At 39.9% G+C, this 23,194-nt stretch overlaps 1 long non-coding RNA gene across 1 annotated transcript; it reads left to right on the forward strand.

Annotated features, from left to right (window-relative positions):
- Positions 1 to 3,150: 3,150 nt before the first annotated feature.
- Positions 3,151 to 16,184, forward strand: LOC124261268. The gene is made up of 3 exons (XR_006894283.1): positions 3,151 to 3,261; positions 8,551 to 8,554; positions 16,163 to 16,184. It is a non-coding gene; the product is annotated as an uncharacterized LOC124261268 (long non-coding RNA).
- Positions 16,185 to 23,194: the final 7,010 nt, after the last annotated feature.

Genomic DNA, 23,194 nt, shown 5'->3' on the forward strand with positions numbered 1-23,194 from the left:
ACACTTACCGGAATCTTGTTTAGAGACACTACTGAATATTTATGATGACATTTGAACATCTCGTAAATTTCCTTCCTCCTGGCGTGATGCCATTGTTGTACCCATACCTAATCCTGGACGTGATCATACGGATCCCTCAAATTATAGGCCCATTTCTTTGATTAGCTGCGTTTGCAAAACCATGGAGCGCATTGTCAATAACAGATTAACTTGGTACTTAGAATCAAATAATTTAATCACAAATATCCAATGTGGTTTTCGTAAAAACCGCAGTACCATTGACCATTTAGTTCGATTGGAGTCATTCGTTAAGAATGCCATTATTAACAAGCAACATACAGTGTCAATATTTTTCGATTTAGAGAAAGCTTATGACACGACATGGAAGGACGGCATTTTAAAAGACTTACATGATTTTGGTTTACGAGGCCGTTTGCCTCAGTTTATATCCGAGTTTTTAACTGACAGGCAATTTCAAGTCCGTGTGGGTTCTACCCTGTCTGATCATTATAATCAGGATCAGGGTGTCCCACAGGGCAGTATTTTGTCTGTAACATTGTTTAGTATAAAGATCAACAGTTTATCCAAGGTTTTAAGTGATTCAATTGATGGATAACTTTTTATGGATGATTTAAATATTTCTTGTCGTGGTAAAAATATGCATACTATTGAACGGCAACTGCAGTTGTGTTTAAATAAGATAAATAAATAGTGTCTTGAAAGACGGCTTTAAATTTTCTAAATCCAAAACTAATTGTATACATTTCTGCCGTAAATACAAACCGCATAAAGACCCTGAACTATCTCTAAATGGCACACCCATCAACGTTGTGAGGGAGGCCAAGTTCTTGGGTATTATTTTTGACTCACACTTAACGTTTCTACCACATATTAAATCCCTTAAAACTAAATGCCTGAAGGCACTTGACTTGTTGAAAGTCGTTTCCAATTCTAAGTGGGGAGGGGATCAAGCTACCCTCCTACATCTATATCGATCACTGGTACGTTCCAAACTTGATAATGGTTACATCGTTTATTGTGGAGCCTGCAAAAGCAACCTAAAACTATAAGAATATGTCCACCACCAAGGTCTGAGACTTTGTCTTGGGTCATTCAGAACATCTCCTGTTGACAGTCTCTACGTCGAGGCAGATGAACCATCTCTTACCCAACGCCGTATAAAACTATCATTACAATATATTACCAAACTATATTCTAACGAGTCTAATCCTGCATTTAACCGTGTCTTTAATCCTCTTTATGAGGATTTGTACAACAAAAAATCTTCTCTTGTTCCGCCTCTTGGGCTCAGGATTAAGCCATTCATTTCTGCTGCCGGCATTGCGCTGGAAAATATATCTCCTTCCCGTCTTCTTTCTTCTCCTCCTTGGCAATTGGTTAGGCCACAAGTCGACCTAACACTCACTAAATTTAAAAAAATCATAAACTAATGACTTACAATATCAACAAGAATATCATCAATTAAAAAGTAAATATAATACATATATAGAGAATACTACACGAGGTCTCATTACATACGAATTATACGAAACGAGTGTCCTTCCTGTGGTATCTGACCGAGCGAAAGCGAGGTCAGATAACATAGGAAGGCCACGAGTTTCGTATAATTCGTATGTAATGAGACCGAGTGTGGTATTTTATTTATTACCCACGTCTTACATGCATTAAACTGACAAAATAGCGGATTTTTGTTAATATTTTGGTTTCAAACCGAAACCGGTTTCATAAAGGGGTTGCGGAAGAGTTTTGTACTGTAGTACAATATTTGCATGACGTCACACCAAAATGACGTCACTGCCTTGGTAACCGACGTCACGATGCATGTCAGTTGTCATCGCCTCGAACAGCCTCCTATAGTTAACTACTCCGTAGCACCCCGTTTCTTGGTTTGCAGTTGCTTCATTTGGCTAACATCACTGGTGGAAACATTGCGCTTATGTTTTTCGACGGATATAATGTATCAGTTCGACTCACAATTAAACAGCGACCCGGCAACGTTCTCGATGCTTACATTCCCACAATGCATTTAAGATGTAGAATGAATGAATTCACGTGTTTGTTATGAATGAAAATATAGTTACGTCAGAATGTGACCTAATTGAGAGGTCATCGGTTATCCAATCAAATCGTTAGAATCTCAGGTCAAGTCGTTACGACATAGGTCAACGCGATACGACACACGTGTGACGTACGAGATTAGTATGCAACTACCCATACGTTGACCACGTGGGTAATAAAAATCCTTATTTACAGATTGGTCCAAGGATGGTGGCACAGTTGCTTGTGCCACTGTCATTGGGTCCAAAACAATATCTTCCAGATTACCTAATGACAGTTCAATTTTCACAGCAGAAGCTAACGCCATATTCACAGCTCTTAAATATATTAATAAACACCGTAAATATAAACAATACATAATCTTTTCCGATTCTCTTTCTTGCCTTCAGGCCATTAAAAATCTTTCTTCTAAGCATCCACTTTTATTAGAAATTATTGAATTGTATAATGAGTTTGCTACTGGCCAATGCGACATCGTCTTTTGTTGGTTACCCAGCCATGTTGGCATTTCTGGGAACACAATGGCTGATTTTGCTGCTAAGGCAGCACTCAACAAATCTGTGACACCACTTCTTATCCCATACTCTGATTACAAAGCTGCTATTAGAGTTTATATCCGTGATCTGACGCAAAAAGAAGTGGGACGCCCAAGTAGGTATTAATAAATTACATGCAATAAAACCAACTATCGGTTACACCTACTTGGGTTGTCAGTCCAGATTTGAAAAGGGTCATCATACGACGATGTCGTAGTGGGTATTGGTCATACAAGATATACTCACGAATACCTATTAAAAGGTGAGGATCCTCCGTTTTGTATCCCTTGTGATGAAAGAATCACGGTCAAGCATGTCCTACTTGACTGTGTTGAATATTCCATCACAAGGGATATCTATTTCAAATCCCAAACTATTTAATTATTGCATTTAAAAAAAAATTAGACTTGTTAACTGATTTGTAAATAGATACATATTTTATTATTGGTAGTTTAGATTGGTAACTGAGATTGTTAGTGGCTGTACCCTCAAAGGGGGTTGAAGTAGCGTAAAATTATTGTCTTCCTGAGAGGGTACGTAAGTCCCAAAACTTCCAAAGTTCACTTTTTTGCTTACCCGATTTTTAAACGTAGTATATTTGTTCATTTAAATTTTGACTAAACTTGTCCTTCAATCGCCAGCTGCTGTAAGCACTGTAAGTCCACATGGTTCCTAGTATTGTTATCTACCTTCAGTTGTTGGCGATCTATAGCCCGTTTTTATATTGTATTGTCTTCGTAAATAAAATAGTTTTACATGTTCATGCTAGTTTTAGACTCCATCTGTGATACTCTAGTTATTTTACAGTCCTTCGATGACTGACTATTTAGCAACTTTAATTTATTGTTTATGTAAAACATTTCTCGTCACTATATGGCTGAAATATTGCCGAGGTGACTCACTCACTCACTCACTTACATACGAGCTATAATCCTAGTTTTTGAAGAGTCTACCGTACCGAGTACATTTACACATGTGCATGAAAATCGCTGCTTCCACATTATTACATACATCATGTATTGTATAGTTGACTGAACGATTGGAACGGATTTGAAACACGTCCTACAACCTCCACATTAAATATCGTCTGTAAAGGTATCACCTGGGCTAACGCATCACATAAAGTTTATTCGCGAGTGATGATGAAATAAATCAGTTGTCAAAGATAGAAGTTTGCGAAGAGTGTATGGGAAGCTGAGAAGTAATTGCTTAATGTAATGTTTAATTCTGGAACGATGATGGTAAGCAGAGGAACAAGAAAGAGCTTCCGGGCTCACAATAACAGTCGAGCTTGTAAAAAAATGGTTTGTTTTAGTTTCTAAAATAGACGAAGAACCCAGCATACTGGCAAACATTCAATGCATGCCCTTTACACATTATCTCCGAAGTTGAATGTTCAGCTGCTGCAAAGATTCCGTGCTCTTGAACTTTAACAGCACAGTTATTAGTTGAACTTTGTCACTGGTGAAGTCCTGGATGACAGGGAAAGACATAAAACACCGCGATGCCCGAGTCCCAATTCGTCTCGCAAGTCGAAATCATGCCTGAGAACTGCGCCGGCTGTTGGGACGTTTGGTTCGACTCTCCGCACATACCATAAGAAGGAGGATTCGTACGCTCAGACGTGCCTTCCTCAAAGATCGGGACAGGTAGGAACGTCTGTCTTGAGGCTGGCTCCAAGAAAAACTCAACTTGGGCTCATGGGCCCCGCCTCACAAAGCTCTCGTGAGCCTAAGATCTCGTAACTTTCCTCGTAGCATTCCTACCTCCTATACTGTAGCATTGACTTACGATAGTCGTAGCGCTACGAGAGCTTTGTGAAACGGGGCCCTGGCGTAGTATTCATTGGTTTTGATGAAGGTGGCTATCATCTATACGTTACGGACGGCCGTTGTCGCGTATGATGATAAGCCATGCATCTGAACACATTGCTCAGTGTTAGTGTGATGTGTGATGATGATTTCATTTCGTATGACTGCAAGTGTGATCTCATTACACTACCTGGGACACTCAATGGTCATAGACGTCAACAGGAAGTACTGGATACAGCCGTCGAGCCACATTTTGATAACCATTCCTTTGACAGTTGTCTGATATTATTCATTGATGTCTCACTAACACATACACCAAAACTAAAATATCTAATATTCATAACATGGCACACACAACAATCACAGTCAGTCACAGTCACACACGCAACAATCACAGTCAGTCACGTTCACACACGCAACAATCACCATCACAATCAGGCAAAATTACACACAACAATCACCATCACAGTAACTCACGATCACACACACCAATCACCATACCACAATCAGTCAGTCACACACAACAATCACCATCACAGTCAGTCACAGTCACACACAACAGTCATCATCACAGTCACACACAACAATCACCATATCACAATCAGTCACAGTCACACACAACATTCACCATCACAGTCAGTAACAGTCACACACATAAAAATCGACATCACAGTCACTCACAGTCACACATAACAATCACCATCACAGTTAATCACAGTCACACACAACAATCACCATATCACAATCAGTCACAGTCACACACAACCATCACCATCACAGCCAGTCACAGTCACACACACAACAATCACCATCACAGTCAGTCCCATTCACACACAACAATCACCATGACAGCCAGTCACTGTCACAGTCACACACAACAATCACAATCACAATTACACACACAGCTTTCACCATCACTGTCAGTCACAGTCACACACAACAGTCATCATCACAGTCACACACAACAATCACCATATCACAATCAGTCACAGTCACACACAACATTCACCATCACAGTCAGTAATAGTCACACACATAAAAATCGACATCACAGTCACTCACAGTCACACATAACAATCACCATCACAGTTAATCACAGTCACACACAACAATCACCATATCACAATCAGTCACAGTCACACACAACCATCACCATCACAGCCAGTCACAGTCACACACACAACAATCACCATCACAGTCAGTCCCATTCACACACAACAATCGACATGACAGCCAGTCACTGTCACAGTCACACACAACAATCACCATCACAATTACACACACAGCTTTCACCATCACTGTCAGTCACACAGGCAACAATCACCATCACAGTCAGTCACATTCACAGTCACACACACAACATTCACCATCACAATCACACACACAGCGATCACCATCACTGTCAGTCACACAGGCAACAATCACCATCAGTCAGACACACACACACCATTCACCATCACAGTCAGTCACACAGGCAACACTCACGGTCACAGCCAGTCACAGTCACACACAACAATTACCATCACAGCCAGTCACAGTCACACACAACAGTCACCATCACAATAAGTCACACACACATACACACACACACCATTCACCATCACAGTCAGTCACACACAACAATCACCATCATAGTCAGTCACACACAACAATCACCATCAAAATCAGTCACACGCGCAACAATCACCATCACAGTCAGTCACACAGGCAACAATCACCATCACAGTCAGTCACAGTCACACACACAACAATCACCAATACAATCAGTCACACACGCAACAATCACCATCACAGTCAGTCACTCAGGCAACAATCACCATCACAATCACACACACAACAATCACCAGCACAGTCAATCACACACACAACAATCACCACCACAGTCAGTCACACAGGCAACAATCACCATCACAGTCAGTCACACAGGCAACAAGCACCATCACAGTGAGTCAAACACACCATTCACCATCACAGTCAGTCATACACACACCATCAACCATCACAGTCAGTCACACACACAAAGCATTCACCAGCACAGTCATTCACAAATGCAACAATCACCATCACAGTCAGTCACAGTCACACACAAAACAATCACCATCACAATTACACACACTGCAATCACCATCACAGTCAGTCACACACACAGCCATCACCATCACAATCACACACACAGCAATCACCATCACAGTCAGTCACAGTCACAACCATCACCATCACAATCAGTCACAGTCACACACGTAACAATCACCATCACAGTGAGTGAGTGAGTTATTATTTAACGTCACATCGGCAATATTTCAGCCATATCGTGACGAGAACATATGTGACATTGAAATGGAATAGATGTATATTATAAAAACCTGTCGACGAAGGACAGTAAAACAACTAGAATATCACAATGACAACTAAATATGTGTGGAAAATTAAAACTAATAGCACTATTTGGATAATACAATATATAAACTGGCTATAGATCGCCAACAACTGAAGGTAGATCACCAAACTAGGGACCAGGGGGACTTACATTACTTTTGCTACCTGCATGGACCCTAGCTGGATTTATATCATCCCTTCAACCTCTGGCGATTGAAGTCAAATTTAGCCAAAATTAAAATGACAAGAATACTACATTTAAAACAACTGGTAAATTTAAATTTCCTTTGAATGTTTCGGGACTTATGTACCCTCTCAAGAGGACAATAATTTTACGCTACTTCAACACCCTTTGAGGGTACAGCAACTAACAATCTCAGTTACTAATCTAACCAACCAATAATAAAATATATATCTATTTACAAATCGGTTAACAAGTCTAATTCTGTTAAAAATGCAATAATTAAATGAGAACTTATATTACTAAAAAGATCCTTCATAGTTTGTGATTTGCAATAGATATCCCTTGTGATGGAATATTCAACACAGTCAAGCAGGACATGCTTGACCGTGATTCTTTAATCACAAGGGATACAAAACGGAGGATCCTCACCTTTTAATAGGTACTCATGCGTATATCTTGTGTGGCCAATACGACATCGTCGTATGATGACCTCTTCAAATCTGGACTGACAACCCAAGTAGGTGTAACCGATAGTTGGTTTTATTGCATGTAATTTATTGATACCTACTTGGCTGTCACATTTCTTTTGCATCAGATCACGGATATAAGATCTAATAGCAGCTTTGTAATCAGAGTATGGTATCAGAAGTGGTGTCACAGATTTGTTGAGTGCTGCCTTAGCAGCAAGATCGGCCATTGTGTTCCCAGAAATCCCAACGTGGCTGGGTAACCAACAAAAGATGATGTCGCATTGGCCAGTTGCAAGCTCATTATACAATTCAATAATTTATATTAAAAGTGGATGTTTACAAGAAAGATTTTTAATAGCCTGAAGACATGAATGAGAATCGGAAAATATTATGTATTGTTTATATTTACGGTGTTTATTAATATAGTTAAAAGCTGTGAATATGGCGTTAGCTTCTGCTGTGAAAATAGAGTTGTTTTTTGGTAGTCGAGAATATATTGTTCTGGATCCAATGACAGTGGCACATGCCAGCGCGCCACCATCCTTGGATCCATCTGTAAATAAGGATTTGTATGTATTATATTTATCTTTTAATTGATTATATTCTTGTTTATATTGTAATTCATTAGTTACAGATTTCTTAAACTTTGTCAGAGTTAGGTCAACTTCAGGCCTCACCAGTTGCCAAGGAGGAGAAGAAAGAAGACGGGAAGGAGATATGTTTTCCAGCTCAATGCCGGCAGCAGAAATGAATGGTTTAATTCTCAAACCAAGAGGCGGAACAAGAGAAGGCTTTTTGTTGTACAGATCCTCATAAAGAGGATAAAAAACACAGTTAAATGCAGGATTTGACTCGTTAGAATATAGTTTTGTTACATACTGCAAGGATAATTTTATACGGCGTTGTGTAAGAGATGGTTCATCTGCCTCGACGTAGAGACTGTCAACAGGAGAGGTTCTAAAGGACCCAAGACAAAGTCTTAGACCTTGGTGGTGGACATAATCTAATAGTTTTAGGTTGCGTTTGCAGGCCCCACCATAAACGATGGAACCATAATCAAGTTTGGAACGTACCAGGGATCGATATAGATGTAGGAGGGTGGCTTGATCCCCTCCCTACTTAGAATTGGAAACGACTTTCAACAAGTCAAGTGCCTTCAAGCATTTAGTTTTAAGGGATTTAATATGTGGTAAAAACGTTTAAGTGTGAGTAAAAAATAATACCAAGAACTTGGCCTCCCTCACAACTTTGATGGGTGTGCAACTTAGAGATAGTTCAGGGTCTTTATGCGGTTTGTATTTACGGCAGAAATGTATACAATTAGTTTTGGATTTAGAAAATCTAAAGACGTTTTCAAGACACCATTTATTCATCTTGTTTAAACACAACTGCAGTTGCCGTTCAATAGTATGCATATTTTTACCGCGACAAGAAATATTTAAATCATCCATCAATTGAATCGTTTAAAACCTTGGATAAACTGTTGATCTTGATACTAAATAAAGTCACAGACAAAATACTGCCTTGTGGGACACCCTGATCCTGATTGTAATGGTCAGACAGCGTAGAACCCATTCGGACTTGAAATTGTCTGTCATTTAAAAAGTTAGCTATAAATTGAGGCAAACGGCCTCGCAATCCGAAGCCATGTAAATCTCTTAAAATGCCATATTTCCACGTAGTGTCATAAGTCTTTTCAAGATAAAAAAAGATAGACACAGTGTGTTGTTTATTGATTAGAGCGTTTTTAACAAATGATTCCAAACGCACTAGGTGATCGACAGTACTTCTGTTTTTACGGAAACCACTTTGTATATCTGTTATAAGGTTATTAGTTTCCAAGTACCAAACAAGTCGATTATTTATCATGCGTTACATGGTTTGCAAACACAGCTTGTTAGTGAAATCGGTTGATAATTGGATGGATCCGTATGATCACGTCCAGGTTTAGGTATTGGTACTACTATAGCGTCACGCCATGAGGGAGGAAATTTCCCTGACGTCCAAATATCATCACAAATGTGTAAGAGCGTCTCGAAACATGATTCTGGTAAGTGTTTCAGGAGTTGATAATGTATGTTATCAGCACCTGTAACAGTATCGTGAGCTTGCTCAAGAGCAGTATGGAGTTCATGAATAGAAAATGTTGCATTATAATCTTCCCAATTATCTGAATTGAATTAATAAGTTTCTTTTCTTGTTGTTTTTGATATTGTTGGAATTTAGGCACATAATTAGATGAGGAAAAGTGTTCAGCGAGAGTTTCACCTAGTTGATTCGCAATATCTGATTTATTGGTAAGTAATTGATCTCCATGTTTAAGATGATGGACACTAGATCTAGTACCTTTACCTTTAATTTTCTGGACCATGTTCCATACCTTGGACATGGGCGTTCGCGAATTTATTTTGGATGCATAATTTTGCCAAGATTGGCGTTTATTCTGTTTAAAGGTACGCCGCGCTTTAGCATTTGACATTTTAAATTTATTTAAATTATGCACTATAGGATGGCGACGGAAATAATGTTCTGCTTTTTTCCTTGCCTTCCTAGCTTGTTTGCACTCATCGTTGAACCATGGTTTTCGGATATGTGGATTTGCAGAGGACTGTGGTATACATTCATCAGCTATGGTATTCAGTTCATCAGAAAAACAGTTGATAGCATAAGTTTCAGTTTTGTAGCACACAGTGTTTCATATAAAGCCCAGTTAGCCTTTTTAAAATTCCGCCTTGGTGATGGAGGTACATCAGATGGCGTTACAGGTTTTAGTATAGTAGGAAAATGGTCACTTCCACAGAGGTCATCGTGGACTGACCATTCAAATTCATTTAGTAGTTCTGAATTTGTGACTGAAAAGTCGAGAGCAGAATAGGTTCCTGTACCAGGGTGTAAATATGTGTTGGAACCATCATTATAAATACATAAATCATTATCTGAACAAAACTCCTCTAGTAATTTACGGCACCCGTGAAGAGCCACCACCTCGTGGTGGGTGCTGGGTAACGCTAAGCGCTCTTCGACCCCCCGTTGTTGACCCAGGGGTATATTTGGTCCACCAACCCGTTTGCCGTGGGTTGCGCCCTTGTGTCGGTGGAGGACGGGAGTCTGGTGGTTGAGGGCACTGGGAGCCTGGAACCGTGTTCCTTTAGCCCAACACACCACTTCGCCCCTTACTTCACCTAGACGGGTGGTAGAACTGGCCCGGTTCTATCAATCGGCTGGTCACGCCAAGCCCTGTGCATGGTGAATATATTATTTGCACATTTACTTATTTTTGGGCCTTGGATATTTTTATCCTGAATGTACAAATTATTATTATATTAAATTGCCTAGAGTCCTATGCCAGAAGGCGGTGGCTCATGGGCCAATCTGGTGATAAAGACCTCCAAATGATGTATGTCTCCAATTTATTGTTTTGGGCTGAACCAGTCTGACATTAGATTGGTAGATAAATGCAGCTATTTGTGTCGTTTTCGCTGGAGTATAACACCCCTGTATCCCTGGTGTCGGCATCTTGGATATCCGGTGCCATTTGACACTGTCCTTGTTGACACTCCATGTTGGGTGGGGAGCAGGGGTGTTGAATAATTTTCCTTTCAACATGTTACCCCAACCAGCTGGTTCATCTCGCTATGAAAAAAAGAGATGTTTGGACGAACTTGTTTGTCCAACTGAATCAAATTCTTCAAACGTTGATTCCTGGCCTAGATTTCAAGTGATCGAAGCTTCTGAATACTTACCCATTAAACTAAACCCATTTGCTATTTCCAAAGCTATCCATGGGATATGTGGGGAAGTAAAAAATGTAATCCGTCTCCGTAGTGGTTCACTTCTGGTGGAATGCGCACGGAGACAGCAATCTCTTAATCTTTTGTCTATCAGAACATTTGCTACTGTTGAGGTTGCTGTGTCCGTGCACAGGACTCTCAATTCATGCCGTGGCATTAAACGAGACAGTGCTCGTTGTCTCTCTGACATGTCAGAGGAGTAAAGAGCTTGAGGATCAGGCCGTTACGGCCGTGAAACGTTTTACATTAAAAAAAGATGTCAAAATCCCCAATACCAATACGTACTTATTTACTTTTGCTAGATCGTCCCTTCCGCAGTCGATCAAAGCTGGTTATCTCAACATGGGTCAAGTCAGAAAAACCTGTCTCTTCAGCCACAAAAACTACTTCTTTAAAATCTACTTCCCCAGTCAGTCAGTCTACGTCAGGGTCTCAGACTGAACTTCAGCCTGAGACTTCACAAACGTCGGCTTCACATCCAGCAAATTCCCAATCAGCTGATCAATCCAAAAAGAAGGAAAAGAAAGGAATAAAATTAAATAAAAACCAACATTCTGCCCCTTCACCTCCGGAGGTTCCTCTCCAAAATTCATTTGGACCTCTTGATATGGAGGTCACTCTGTCCTCTCAGGACAGGCAGAGGAGCTTTTCCTCACATTCACGTGAACGATCTCCAATTGAGCCGCCATGACTCAATTGTCGACTTTATTGCAGTGGAATTGCAGAGGATTAAAGAATAATTTTAATGAGATACAATTACTGATACAAGATCACCACCCGTCAGAATTCTGTCTCCAAGAGACATATCTCAAAACTACAGATAGCTTTAATCTGAGACACTATAGTGATTATCATTCTTTTTCTCCTCCGGGACATCGAGCAACTGGAGGCGCTTCTATTTTGATTCATCAGAGTGTTATACATAGCCCTATCCCTCTAACTACGAATCTTCAAACTGTTGATGTTCGCCTGACTCTGCACATTGCCCTGACATTGTGCAGCTTGTATATCCCCTCCCCTCTTCTAATATCCGTGAGGCGGATCTTCAAAATCTGTACGATCAACTTCCTAAGCCATGTGTTATCATGGGCGATCTTAACGGACACAACCCGCTTTGGGGAAGTGTTCATATCAATACTAAAGGTAAAAATCCTTGAGGAATTCATTTCCGATAATAATTTATGTATATTTAATGATGATTCAGCCACTTATTTACATCCAGCTACGGGAACATATTCTTCCCTGGATCTGTCACTCATCGATTCCAACATATATAATGTATTTGAATGGATGGTCCATGATGACCTATGTGGGAGTGATCACTTCCCCACCATTCTCAAAACAATCAACCCTGGTGATGATCCACCTTTATCAAGAAGGAACTTTGCCAGGGCTGTGTGGTCATTATATGAGACACTATGTACTGATACCTTAAAACATGATGCATTTGCGAACAGTGAAGATCCCATACAGTTGTTTGCAGATATGCTCAATGACATTGCTGACCAAACTATACCAAAGTCCTCTGCAGTTCCACATATTCGTAAGCCATGGTTTGATAATGAATGTAAACAGGCCAGAAAGAGCAGGAAAAAAGCTGAAAAAATATTTTCGGCGACATCCTACTGTTCATAATTTAAATAAAGTTAAATTTTTAAATGCCACGGCTCGACGTACATTTAAACAGAATAAGCGTCAGTCTTGGAGGAAATATGTTTCTAAAATAAATTCACGCACACCGATTTCAAAGGTGTGGAACATGATCCAAAGGATTAAGGGCAAAGGTTCCAAATCTACTGTCCACCATCTGAAGGATGGTGACAATATATTAACTAATAAAACCGATATTGCAAACAAACTTGGCGAAACTCTCGCAAAACATTCATCTTCATCCAATTATGTTCCTGAATTTCAGAAACACCAGAAAGGAGAAGAAAAGAATCAACTTTAAATCAGACAGTGGTGAAGACTATAACGAATTGTTTTCACTACATGAGCTACATACCTCCCTTGAGCAAGCTCATGATACAACAACATAAGCTGATAATATACACTATCAGCTTTTGAAGCATTTACCTGAATCATGTTTGGAAACACTTCTAAATATTTTTGATACAATATGGACTTCAGGGAATTTCCCACCTTCGTGGCGTAATGCCATTGTTGTCCCTATTCCAAAACCTGGCCGGGATCATACTGATCCATCAAATTACAGACCAATCTCTTTAACGAGTTGTGTCTGTAAAACCATGGAACGAATGGTAAACAATAGATTAACCTGGTATCTTGAGTGAGTGAGTGAGTGAGTTATTATTTAACGTCACATCGGCAATATTTCAGCCATATCGTGACGAGAACATTTGGCATTGTAATAGAATATATATATAGTTATTATAAAAAACCTGCCGAGTGAGTGAGTGAGTTATTATTTAACGTCACATCGGCAATATTTCAGCCATATCGTGACGAAAACACTTGACATTGAAATAGAATATATAGAGAGATTACAAAAACCTGCCGACGAAGGACAGTAAAAGTACTAGATAATCACAGATATCAATATAAAACTAGCGAACAAAGCTAAAATATTCCAATTAAAGAAGACACTACAATGTAAAAATGGGCTATGGATCGCCAACAACTGAAGGTAGATCACCATACTAAGGCCCATGGGGACTTACATTACTTTTGCTACCTGCATGGACCCTAGTTGGATTTACACCATCCCTTCAGCCATTGGCGACAGCAGAGAAACCTGGTATCTTGAAACCAACAACCTTATAACAAATATTCAATGTGGTTTCAGGAAAAATCGTAGTACCATTGATCACTTGGTGCGATTAGAATCCTTTGTCAAAAATGCAACAGTAAATAAACAATATGCAGTATCGATATTCTTTGATCTCGAGAAAGCGTACGATACCACCTGGAAGCATGGCATTTTAAAGGATTTACATGATTTTGGTTTAAGGGGTCGTTTACCTCTTTTTATATCACAGTTTTTAAAAGACAGGCAATTTCAAGTCCAAGTGGGTTCAACCCTGTCTCACCATTATAATCAGGACCAGGGTGTCCCCCAAGGGTGTATTTTGTCTGTCACTTTATTTAGCATTAAGATCAACAGCTTATCCAAGGTTTTAACCGAGTCAATTGATGGATCACTTTTTGTGGATGATTTTAACATTTTTGTCGCGGTAAGAATATGCATACTATTAAATAAAATACATAAATGGTGTCTTGAAAACGGCTTTAAATTTCTAAATCAAAAACTAAGTGCATACATTTCTGCCGTAAATATAAACCAAATAAAGACCCAGAACTTTTTTAAATGGCACTCCTATCAAGGTTGTAAAAGAGGCCAAGTTCTTAGGTCTCATTTTCGACTCCCATTTACCTTTTCTTCCGCATATCAAATCTCTAAAAACTTATTGCCTGAAGGCACTCGATTTATTGAAAGTCGTGTCTAATTCAAGGTGGGGAGGGGATCAAGCTACGCTCCTACACCTTTACAGATCACTTGTCCGCTCGAAGCTTGATTATGGCTCCATCGTATATGGTGGAGCCTGTAAAAGCAACCTAAAACTCTTAGATTCAGTCCACCATCAAGGTCTGAGACTTTGTCTTGGGTCATTCAGAACTTCTCCTGTTGACAGTCTGTACGTCGAGGCAGATGAACCTTCTCTTGCACAACGCCGTATAAAATTATCTTTACAATATATTACAAAATTATATTCTAACGAGTCTAATCCTGCATTTCACAGTGTCTTTAATCCTCTTTTTGAGGATTTGTACAACAAAAAATCTTCTCTTGTTCCGCCTCTTGGGCTCAGAATTAAGCCATTTATTGCTGCTGCCGGCATTGAGCTGGAAAATATAGCTCCTTCCCGTCTTCTTTCTTCTCCTCCTTGGCAGTTAGTTAGACCAGAAGTCGACTTAACACTTACAACATTTAAAAAATCGGAAACAAATGACTTACAATATAAACAAGAATATAATCAATTAAAAAGTAAATATAATACATATAAATCCTTATTTACAGATGGGTCCAAGGATGGTGGCGCAGTGGCTTGTGCCACTGTCATTGGGTTCAAAACATTAAAACATATTAAAAATCTTTCTTTATATACATCCACTTTTATTAGAAATAATAGAATTATATAATGATCTTGCCACTGGCCAATACGACATCGTCCTCTGTTGGTTACCCAGACACGTTGGTATTTCTGGAATACTTTGGCCGATCTTGCTGCCAAGGCAGCACTCAACAAATCTGTGACACCACTTCTTATTCCATACTCTGATTACAAAGCCAGCATTAGAACTTACATCCGTGATCTGATGCAGAAGAAGTGGGACACTCAAGAAGGTATTAATGAATTACATGAAATAAAACCCTATATTGGCTACACTTACTTGTGTTGTCAGTCCAGATTTGAAGAGGTCATTATACGACGATGTCGTATTGGTCATACCAGATTTACTCATGAATACCTGTTAATAGGTGAGGATCCTCCGTTTTGTATCCCTTGTGATTAAAGAATCACGGTCAAGCATGTCTTGCTTGACTGTGTTGAATATTCCATCACAAGGGATACCTATTTCAAATCACAAACTATGAAGGATCTTTTTAGTAATATAAGTTCTCATTTAATTATTGCATTTTTAAAAGAATTAGATTTGTTAACTGATTTGTAAATAGGTCAATATTTTATTATTGGTAATTTAAATTAGTAACTGAGATTGTTAGTGGCTGTACCCTCAAAGGGGGTTGAAGTAGCGTAAAATTATTGTCCTCCTGAGAGGGTACGTAAGTCCCAAAACATTTAGTCAATTTAAGTGTACCAGGGTTTTAATCGTAGTATTTTTGTGTTATTAATGTATGGCTAAATCCCAGTATAAACGTCAATGGCTGAAGGGATGGTGTAAGTCCAGCTAGGGACCATGCAGGTAGCAGAGGCACTGTAAGTCCCCATGGTTCCTAGTATGGTGATCTACCTTCAGTTGTTGGCGATCTATAGCCCGTTATTATATTGTATTGTCTTCGTAAATAAAATAGTTTTACATGTTCATGCTAGTTTTAGACTCCATCTGTGATACTCTAGTTATTTTACAGTCCTTCGATGACTGATTATTTAGCAACTTAAATTTATTGTTTATGTAAAACATGTCTCGTCATTATATATGGCTGAAATATTGCCGAGGTGACGTTAAATTTTAACTCACTCACTCACTCTAGTAGTGACATAAAGTCTACAATATGTCTCACAGTTCACCATCATAGTCTACAATATGTCTCACAGTTCACCATCATAGTCTACAATATGTCTCACAGTTCATCATCATAGTCTACAATATGTCTCACAGTTCACCATCATAGTCTACAATATGTCTCACAGTTCACCATCATAGTCTACAATATGTCATATGCTAATTTACCTTTAGCGTTTGTATGTGCACTACCCCAGAGTGGGTTGTGCCCATTTAAATCTCCCATAATAATACAGGGCTTTGGGAGTTGGTCATATAGAGCTTGAAGACGGAGATATATAGAGAGAGCATAATGTAAATGCACCGTGCAAAGTTAGTCGCACTGCAACAGCCTAAAGATTAGTAGTGAGTGCAACAGGGCTATGGATAACATTCTGTTTGACTAGGATGGAAGATCCTCCAGTGGCCCTGTCACCGAGAGGTGAAAAACAATGGTATGCATTGAAAGAACGCAGGACAAAAGCATCTGTCTGTTTTAATTAGGTCTCCTGCAGACAGAACGCTGATGGTGTTAAACCTGGACTAAAAGTTGTAATTCACTGAAATTAGTCCTCAGTCCTCTACAATTCCACTGTATAATAGTGAGTGAGTTAATATTTAACGTCACATCGGCAATATTTCAGCCATATCGCCACTGTTTTATATGATTGTGATAAACTATCTTTTGGGAGGATTTATTTGGGATCTTCCCCGTACCTTTTTTATGGGCGACAAGCTGTGCGCCATAGAACGGACAGTTTCGGACACATCCATGTCCTCAAGGGAACCATATTTGTTGTATAAGTTGATTTGATTTTCTGACCCTTTTGGGGCTCTGCCACTGAGTATTTTCAAAGAATCTGGCTTCTTACCTTTGCCTTTAAGGGGCTGTGTAGACTTTGATGTCGACTGAGATGATGCGTCATGATCAGAGGATGTTTCACATTGGCTTTGAGACGTACTAGGAACTGATTCTGTTGTTTGGGTAGATATTGCTGGGGAGAATATCAGAGGAGATTCGGATTTAACCCAGGTCAAGTTTGTCTGACAGCATGCAGATGACTTTGTTATTCTAGTGGTTGCTTCTGACGGTGTTCTGATGATAGAAGCATAGCTCTCCTTATGCTCTGAGCTTTGAACTAGTTTTTTGGCAACGGCAAAAATAATATTTTGGGTAAATTTGATTGTAATTATCTCCATTTGATGTTTCCAAACAGGACAGTTTTGAGAGTAAGATGGATTATCCCCTTCACAGTTGGTACATTTTTTGACATTACTGTCACAATCTTCTGTTGTATGTGTCTTCTCATCACAGTGAGCACATACAACAGACAATGTGCAAGTATTTAGGCCATGACCGAACTTTTGACATTTGAAGCACCTTAGACGGTTCGGAATGTACGTGTCAACATTGATGTTACAATATCCTGCCTTTAGAGATTTTGGAGCATTTGGTGACGAAAATGAAAACAGGTAGGTATTTGTTTTTATAACAGCATCGTTTTTCCGGGTTGTGAAACGTTTGACATAGAGTACGCCTTGATCTTTCATCTCAGAGACGATGTCAAGTTCCGACATATCTGCAAACAATCGATCACGGTCTCTGATGATTCCCTTGCTCGTGTTTAATGTTTTATGAGCCGTGACGGTGACCGGAACGCTGATAAACGATTCTGTACTCATAAGGTTGGTGGCTTGTTGCCTTTTCCCACACTAAACCAACAGAGCACCGGAACGTAAATGTATAATATTCTTGACATCACCAGCAATGCCCTCTATACCCTTAGATATGGCAAAAGGGTTCAACTTCAATGGAGTCTTGTCAACAGTTTCAATAACACGAAATCGTGGCCAGTATTCAATGGACGTGGACAGTCTTTGATCATTATCAACTGGATCAGTGTCCAGTGGACGTTTGGTTTTTTTAAGGGGGTTTCGTAAGCCATGGTTAATTTTTCAAGGTTCGTCATCCGAGCTCCCCACCCACCACGGTGTATCACAAGGACAATGCATACGACTCTAGGCAAAAACATACATGAAATTATAAATTTGTAATTTTGTGTTAAAAAATTCGCCAAGACTTACAAATATCATGGAATAATTCTCAGAACATTTGTGCAATAGTACATAGATGTAGCACGGGGCTTGGCGTGACCAGCCGATTGATAGAACCGGGCCAGTTCTACCACCCGTGTAGGTGAAGTAAGGGGCGAAGTGGTGTGTTGGGCAAAGGAACACTGTTCCTGGAACCAGTCCCCTCAACCACCAGACTCCCTTCCTCCACCGACACAGGGGCGCAACCTACGGCAAAGGGGTTGGTGGACCAAATATATCCCCGGGTCCACAACGGGGGGTTGAAGAGCGCTTAGCATTACCCAGCACCCAACACGAGGTGGTGGCTCTTCACGGGTGCCCACCATCACAGTAAGTCACACACACACACACCAGTCACCATCACAGTCAGTCACGGTCACACACTCAATAATCAACGTCACAGTCAGTCAAAGCGCCACACACAGCATTACAAACTTTACACTCTTTTACTCCCTGAAACTTAAAATCATTCATTCTCCGACACAATGGCACACTCTTCGCTCCTCATTGTACATGTCCCATGTTGTGTCCCGCCTTCAGCAGTAAGCCAACGCGAAGCCCGCGGGGAAGACAAAGACACACCACTTCAAGTAAGTGTACTGAAGGCAAGAAAAACCTATTCCACTCTACCATAATTAGGAACACCCCCAGAATAGCACGGGAGGAGTGAAGACTACTTCTCCATGTACCAAACATTAGCTGCATGAAGTTCAAGGTGTTGACAGATCCATCAACTTGACGCACAGCCTTTACACACATGCTAATTACACTATTCCTGGCTTAGCGGGGCATGTGTGCACATAAACAATACCATACAAAGCCAACTAACCCCGTGTCATGGGAAAGGCTGGTTTGTGAAAAGACTTTCCTTTAACGTGCGCTTCTGTTACTCTCGGATACTTTGACAGATCCTTCGTGGAATGGTTGAAGACCAAAGGTATTGTAAGTCCCAATGGTCCCTAGTATGGTGATCTACCTTCTGAAATATTGCCGATGTGACGTTAAATAATAGCTCACTCACTCATTCATGGTTGAAGACAAATCTGTAAGACCATAAGACAAAGTCTAATTCAGGAGAGAGAGGTTTGAACATTCATATAGCATGTTTATTGTTAGATGTTACAATGCACAATGGGATAGTATATGTCCATAAATACTTCAGCATTACCGCATATCAATCAAGCGCGATACAAGTCCTTGTTGTTTCTTTTTTGCACACCCAAAGTCACACGTAAGTGTGATCAACACATTTGTTTGTATAAATAAGTTATTTTAATATTCTTTATAAAACGCTTACTCCATAACCCAAACAGTGCCCTGTCGCTAGTTTGTGTTTGGCATACGTTTTTCGTTGTTTCAAGAACTCCGGTACTGTAAGTCCCCATGGTCCCTAGTATGGTGATCTACCTTCAGTCGTAAGCAATGTACAGCCTGTTTTTATATTGTATTGTCATTTATAGTTCCAATATTTTAGATTTAATTGCTAGTTTTAAATGGATATCTGTGATACACTAGTAGTTTTACTGTTCTTCGTCAACAGGTTTTTTAATTTCTAACTTTATTCATCTTTAATATAATTATAAAATGTTCTCGTCACGATATGGCTGAAGTATTGCCGATGTGACGATAAATATTAACTCACTCACTTCAAGAACTCCGTGGAAAATGGTATAAAACGTGCCCTTTAAAAATGTGGCTCTAAACCTCGAATCATTGTCACCCAAATCATTGTTTTGGCGTCGATGGTTTCGAACAACACAAATTTGAAAGACTCTGCTTGCTTTTTCTCTATGCCACGGCTAACTGAAAATGAAAGATGGCGAGCCATTGGAATGCTTGAAACGGGAACACCCCAGCGCAACGTTGCACAGCAGTTGAACACGAACATCATAAGCCGCCTGTGGAGACGGTTTGGATGCAAAACGCCGCCCTTGCAGACCGTCCCCGAAGTGGCCGTCCACCTGTAACCGCGCCACGAAAGGATCGCTGGATTCGAACTACCCATCTGCGCCAAAGATGCAAACCAGCCACACTGACAGTCAGAACAGTTCTTTTTGCAGTCCTATTGCGAAATGATTTTCGTGCAATATTAAAAGAGTACCATCATAAAAATATCATTACACAATGCCATTTAGAAAGTGGTCAAATGTAACATATGTTATATTTGGGATTACACTTTGCTGAAGTTGCATTGGCTGAGCGGGTTAGGCGGCTGACTTTGTGTGCTGGCGATCAGTTGCCTGCATCTGAGGGTGTGAGTTCGAAACCCGGATGGAAACCCAAAACGTACTAGAATCTTCACTTTACTAACAAAGTGTAATCCCAAATATAACATATGCTATAAATATATCAGTTGTTAATTTACATATGTAACCACAAGTCAATCGCAATAACTTTTGTCTTTAAATATTTTGTTTGTTATGTGTGTGTTTTATAAAAAATTCTTTATGAAATAGTACACGATCGACTCCGCTTTTCGCAGATAGTTCTTATGATTGGGAATAGGGCTCTATTCGTTATATTTACAAAATCTATACACATTTGTAAAACTGGGACATCACAATAACGGGCTGGTTGGAGCTATCTGTTGAAGAAACATCCGCTTCCAATTCAAAGAAAGCGAGGGAAATGGCTACATAAACATCCATCCCATCAGATATACGGATTGTATGTACCAAGGATCAATTTCGTTTCACGATCGCCGAGTGAGAAGGAACGACGCTCCAGTCTGCACCACATCTGATAGGCCCATGATCAAATGCTATCGGTCTTTGTGAGCGTACCTAGGTTCTAACTGGATTCTTGCCGCAGGGACAGTGTCTTGTATTTCAAATGCCAGACTCTGTAATAGAGACTTGAAGGGTTTGTCCGTCGGATGATGTGGCAGCCATGTTGTTTGAATAGCAAGGTGAAAAATATAGTTCATCATTACCACGTTTAATATCATTTCAGGAGTGGGCTTGTGCTATTTATAACGTGTTGTATTTCATTGTTATGAGGTTTCATGATTCGGCGGAGCTGGAGGAAAAGATGTTGAACGGATGCAACATTAGAAATCGATTGCCAAAAACACGAGACACCTATATCTCTTACACCTCGAAACGAAATACTCCGATGTTGCAAATGTGCATATAATTCAAAAGGAATCTATTCATACTTCTTTTTGAACAATGTAAGATTGAGGGCATAATTTGGTATACATACATGATTTCTTCAAATCATCCAAAGTTGCATTTGTTTTATTTAATTAGATCTCAGATGAATGTTGTACCGTTGATATATAAATGACCATGAGTCAGTTGTGGTCAACACCACCACTTTGAACACCTGACCTACTATATGAGAGTGTGACACTTTGGTACTTAAGAGGAACCAGGAGGAATGTATGTCGAGCAAAACGCAGCGGGAGCAAGGTCACTGTATTTCAATGTCGAACCTAACATTCATGTTCAGCTGATCGTTCACATCTATTTCTCATGTGGTTAATGCATGTCACTGAGCCTGACCACCCCATTACATTAGTCGCCTCTTTCGACAAGCATGGGTGACTGAAGATCAATTCTAATCCGGATCGTCACGGAACAGGAACGGTGACTGAGCGGATTAGGTGCCTGACTCTGTGGGTGCGGGCTCGATTCCCGGATGGGATTCAACACAACGAAAGTACCAGAATCTGTACTTTTTTAAGAAAGTCATTAGTGTAATCCCCAATATAACATATGCTACATGTGCAGGCATCAGTCTAACTAGGTATCTAACCTACCACTAGCAACTCCTACTGATTGGTACAGCAAGATCAGCCACTACACACAACCACTAACACCACCATGTCTTTGCCAGACAAGACATCATTGTCTGTTCGTAGAGTTCTGCTGCCCGAAACCAGTGGTTGTAAGTTGCAGCGATACCAATATCTATGTAGGAATAGCATTTAACATGACTCGGTTGTTGACATTCCATACGGGCATATTCTAGCAATACCATGGCAAACGGACGTCCGTCAATCATATGGTCAATATGTGATATTGTCCTTGCCAACTGACATGGCCGTCCGTTCATTCATCTGGCCCATAGCGAACTTAAATACATATGCTATGGAATTGGAACTCTGTTAAAAATAGCTGTTTTTTCAGCATTTTCAAATCTACTCAGTGTAATTCCGTCTGTGAGACTAACAAGCTCTGCCAGGAATGACCGTCGCTGTGTCTGTTTAAAACAAAGAGATGTCCAACTAGTCATTCTCTATTAACATTTGCGTCAGTTTCGACAGCATTATGTGCTTGGATATTTATAGTGTTCCTGTTGTATTGACATAGTACTGTGACAAATGTCAGTTTTGTGCAGAATGCATGTCATGTACCAATTTCAATTAGAGCTAAATGTTAACGGTAATGTGCACTGTGTGGCAGTAGCAGTTCCATATGTATTGACTCATAGCGGATTCCTAGAAAACCTGATTCAAGGTAACCGATGCTGTCCCGGCAGGTTTGCAAAGTTTGCATGATTAGGATGTGTTGTTGATCGGTAAAAGGTCATGGAATTAGTAAATGTCACGCTTTATTTTCTCATTTGATGAATCAGTCCCGATACGATGTTGAACTATTAC

The sequence above is a fragment of the Haliotis rubra genome, unplaced genomic scaffold (genome assembly GCF_003918875.1).
Source record: "Haliotis rubra isolate DU_JTF1 unplaced genomic scaffold, ASM391887v1 Scf793, whole genome shotgun sequence".
Lineage (NCBI taxonomy): Eukaryota > Metazoa > Mollusca > Gastropoda > Lepetellida > Haliotidae > Haliotis > Haliotis rubra.